The following is a 5,091-nucleotide window of genomic DNA, read 5'->3' on the forward strand; positions in this document are numbered from 1 at the left end:
ATCTAAAAGTGGACGAGGGGAAGCGATCTTGTTGAAGAGCTTGAATCGATTATCGAGCGCAAGACAAAAAAATCAGAAGACAGAGATTAAAGCGGTTCTCGTGAAATGGAAGCATAATGCGGGACCAAACCTTACCTTACCTTGGAGATGACGAAAAAGACGAAAGTACATTCTTATTTTTTCACGACGAAGAGAATCCCAAGAACGGAACCGTACTAGCCGGTGTGGGGGAGATTTCTAACATTAATTAAAGTATTTTATAGTGTTTTAAAAACCGGTTTGAACCGGCCGGTCGAACCGGTTGGACCGGGAACCAGTGGAGAGAGCGGTTCAATTATCACCGGTTCTACGTCGATTTCTAAACCGGATTGAACGGATCGGTTTTTAGAAAATTCCGGTTGAACCGGTCAAAATAAACCGGTTAAACCGAATAAAAATATATGGAAAAGAATCATTTGCATAATAAACTTTGATGATTTTTTTCAAATTTATTTAGTTTTCACTAAAGAAAAACATATATTAAATGTTATAAAGTTTTGTGATGTGTTTGTATTCATCTAAAACTATATTTTGTTTCGATATTATACTTTATTTTCTTTTTGACGTATATGGATTGATGTAAAACACTAAAATTTATGGTTATGTGTTATTTTAATGTATTTGAATTGTATTCATCTAAAACTATATTTTGTTTCGGTATTATATTTTTTTTTTCAAATCCACAACTTATTTTTAATGTTTGAACTTATAAACGTCAAAATCATGATTTATATATGTATGTATAGAAAAATAGAAAAAAAAAAAAAGATGAAAATTATAGAAACTGATTAACTCGTCGGTCGAACCGGTAAAATCGAATGAACCGGGAACCGATCAACATATCGATTCAACTAAAAAACCGGTTTTTAGAAAATTGGTATTTTAGGCCTTTGGATTTAGTCAACATATGCTTTGCTTGTATTTTGATTTTTGATGTTTGATTGGATGTCCTTCGTGTGACGTGTAACATTTCTTTGGAGTTCTAAACATATTTAAATTATTTGATACTTTACCAATATCTAGAAATTATTTTCTTTCAAAATATAATACTAGTTAGAGAGAGAAAACTTCCAACACTGAATTCTATTGCAACAACGATTGCTAGCTCAGTTATTCTTATTCCCCTTAGACAGCTGTAACACAAACGAAAGCTATGTCTGGAATTCTTGATACCAGAAAGTGGTAGTGATATGATACACTAAAAATCAAGATCCATGCATCCACTTTCCTTCAAAATGTTGCTTTTATTAGCATCAAAAAACTAAGAATCTGGAATCCTATATATATATATATATATATATATATATATATATATATATATATATATATATATATATATATATATATATATATATATATATATCTTACGTTCAAGATGACATAGTGTTGGTCTAATATATATTAAGACAAAATAGTACCAGATGATGAGTTACTTTAATGTTGATCAATGGGGTCCATCGAGTTTTTCTTTTTCTTGGGGACTACCCCTTCTTTGTCTGATAAAGAGACTAGTGTCATGTTCACAGTGTTTCTTCCCTTTGATCTCTTCTATATGTATTCTGCAAACCATTATCATTATAAAATTACAACTAGGTACCAAAGGTTTTTGGAAGTCACTAATTGACGTTCTTATTGCTCAGAAACAAGATACTATTTCAGGGTTTTCCTGTTTATCTCATAATTATTTCTCTTTTCTGACTCTGATTCCTGAACTGGATTTGCACAAAATCCAATGTGTAATTCCAAGATCTAGAGTTAGGAATGGGAAGGTTAACAAGGGCCCCTTTGAAAAGTTCTCCGGTGGACCCAAACTAAATCTAAAGAAACAACGTTTATCGAAGTTGTGTTTTTTTTTTCTTTATGTTTTATTTATTTGACATAAAAGAAATGGCTTGCAGTATTCCATCTATAAAGAAAGGTGGCACTCTTACCTCCCATGTTAAAAGAAAATCCCATACTTTGTCTCTCTTCTTCACCACCACCACCACCTTGGCTCTGAAATCTGAATTGTATATGAGGTGGAGGGTGGCGTTATTCTTACAACATTAAAAACATGATTGGGAGAAGGGTTTTGAAGGGATAATTAGAAGATAGAAGAGAGTGTGATGGGTAGGGTGGTTTTCAGAGCGGTTTTGTTGGTGGGATTTTGCTGGTTTTTGTTGTTTGTGGTTTTGAAAACCGATGAACTTCCATCTAATCCAAGTTTTGGTGGTTTTAAGTCAAGTTATAAAGCAAGGAGAGATCAAGAAGAGGGTTTGGTTTACGTGAGCAAGAGAAGAGTGCCCAATGGACCTGATCCTATCCACAACAGGTATTAGAAATATAACGTTGTATTCTTATACGTATCATTATATATAAATTTTAAACATAGTGATGTATTTGCATGTTTTAATGTAGTGTCGTATCATGATATATATATGTTTGGTTAATTTCAGGAGAACGAGAAACACAAGACAGCCTCCTGATCGAGCCTAGAAAAGCTTAGAAGAATCGTGTATATGGGTTATGTTTGATAATGGAGCTAGGTGATGCATGTTCATTCTTGAAAGAAAGAAAGAAAGAAAAAGAAAGAAAAAAGGGTGAAGCTTTTTTAAGGTATTTGATGGGTGTGTGTTTCTTTTCTGTAAACTTTGAATTCAAAGATTCATGGATCGATTGAGATGTTTGCTTTTGCATGAACTTTGAAGATTTTAAAAAAGAAAAAAGAAAAAAAAAAAAGGAATGTATTAATTAGGATGAGATGAGAGGGATGCATCAATGTCGAGGGTCCCTTTTTGCAAACATATTTTTGTAGGTGGTATGGTATGTAAAGATGAATTTATTTTGCTTTAATTAGCTTTCAATTCAAGGGGTTGGCTTTATTCCTGTTGTTAGGTTAAGTGGGTGGGTTGGGTTCCCTAAAAAAAGCATTTTGCATCTGTTAAAGCTTCTCTTCTTTCAACAAATCTTCTTTTTTGATCAAACAACTTAAAGCATTCAAAGATACGCTTTTCATCACACATTTTATGCCCTTTCATGACACCCCCTCCCTCCCTCTCATATAATTGCATTGTACACTCTCCTTTACATAACCTACCTCCTTTAAATAACCTAGCTGACCCTTAACTTTTATGGTCTTCATCCCCTTAATTAAAGAAGCCCATAGGTGCACCTACACACCTATCAAAACATTTATGAGTGCAAACCTAAATATCAGTAGGTTTGCACCCTTTACCCAAAATCAGCAGTTTGCAATCACTACTGATTGTGGTGCAAATCTACTATCAGTATGTATGCCTGCACCTATTTAGAACTTGTGTGTAGTTTTGGTTTGTGTTTTTGACGATAATCATGATGCATGCATGTCCACAGTCCACAGAATATTCGGTGGACATGCATCCACTTAGAATTAGACACGTGGAATCTTGTTTGCGGTTTGCACAAATAAATGATAAGCGATGTGCATGGAAATCACTTTTGGTACATCCTTATAATATCAAATATTTATAAGACTATCATAAAATTAATGTAATTTCATTTTCATAAAGGCATAATCATAAGTAGAATATATAATAGGAAACAAAATGCCAAATTTGTTTGAATCTACTCTACCACCATTTTTTTTATTATACACTTTCTAATATTTATAAGAGAAATAAAAATCAAGGGTCAATTAAACGTTTACCAAATACGGATCAAATAATAGCCAATTGAATTTGTTGTGAGAGAAAGAGAAAGGTACGATAAATATAGTGGGTTTTGTAGAATTAAAAACAAATAAAATGACTGTCATATTGTCCTATATGGGCTTGTTAGTTTATTTTTTTTATTTCTTTCCCATCTTTATCCTTTTATTATTTATATAATTATTATTATTTTGTTTTTAACTTTTATGCGGTTTGATTTTGAATGTTTCAAGAAACAAATAGTACACTATTTTCTTAAAAGTAAACAAGATTCAAATTTTAAAGGTACCTTTTGTTTCTTTAGGTTGCATGCATGACTCTTGACTCGTACAAATACAATTTAATTACCTTCCCTTTAGTCAGTCTCTAATTTCTTACTTCACTTCACTTCCCTTCTCCTCTAAGTTAATGTGTTTCACTTTTACTTTTTGATTATTAAATAACAACAATCTAAATTTTGTATTTTTATTTTTAACTCACCAAACTTAAATATATGGTTAATTCCAAAAAGACTTTCCATTTTGACTCATTTTCTTTGAAAAGGAATACAAAAAATCCAATCAAAACCCAAATTCTAAAGTTACCTTTTGATTTAGCATTTTTAGATGGATATCAAGTTTCATTACATTTTTTGCTTATTTCAAAGTTGATATTCCACCATATCATCACTTTGAAAGAAAAGAATAAAGAGTTGTTTGGTAAATCAAGTTGAATGTCGAACTAAATGATTAAAACCTCTTAATGATTAAGGAAATATAAAATTGTTTATCGGCTCAGAAGCAAACATTAACACGGCTTTTGATTCGTTCAAAAGTTGAACTTGAATTAACTGTTGTACTGAATGCTAACCGATTCAGCGATAATGGTTCCATTCGGAGAATACCAAATAGCTCCTGAGTGTGTCATGTGTTTGAATTTTAATTGAAAAAAAAAATTGTTTTTTTTTCTCAAAAAAGATGTCAAAATGTAATGTTTTTTTTGAAATTAACCTAAAAATTATCTATCAAAACTTGTTCATAACCCTAGTTTTAAATTATCTAGCAACATGGTGAAGGAAATCAAGAGATTGCGGAAGGGTAATTTTTGTGAATTGAGTAGAGGGGAAAAGTAGAAAATGTTTTCTTTTTGGAGTTTGTCTTTTTTGACTTCTTTTGAGAGTGACCTTTATCATAAATGAACTTTAGGACTCAAGCACTATCTAATATCTATCTATACACATTCAGAAGCACGCTCGCTGAAGATCACCTTTGAGACAAAACCCATGGGTGCTTCACTTCACTTTTATGTTGTGTTTATTTCATGGCTTATGACGGAATTCAGATCTATGGATTTCTTTCAAATTCAAAATGTTTGATGGATTTGGAATTCAATTTCATATACTTCTTAT

At 31.8% G+C, this 5,091-nt stretch overlaps 1 long non-coding RNA gene across 1 annotated transcript; it reads left to right on the forward strand.

The window, feature by feature from the left end:
* Window positions 1-1,647: 1,647 nt before the first annotated feature.
* On the forward strand, window positions 1,648-2,900 carry LOC145162914 (uncharacterized). The gene is made up of 2 exons (XR_013739429.1): window positions 1,648-2,350; window positions 2,475-2,900. It is a non-coding gene; the product is annotated as an uncharacterized LOC145162914 (long non-coding RNA).
* Window positions 2,901-5,091: the final 2,191 nt, after the last annotated feature.

This window comes from Lactuca virosa, chromosome 3 (assembly GCF_052849685.1).
Source record: "Lactuca virosa cultivar CGN04683 chromosome 3, Lactuca_virosa_CGN04683_v6, whole genome shotgun sequence".
Lineage (NCBI taxonomy): Eukaryota > Viridiplantae > Streptophyta > Magnoliopsida > Asterales > Asteraceae > Lactuca > Lactuca virosa.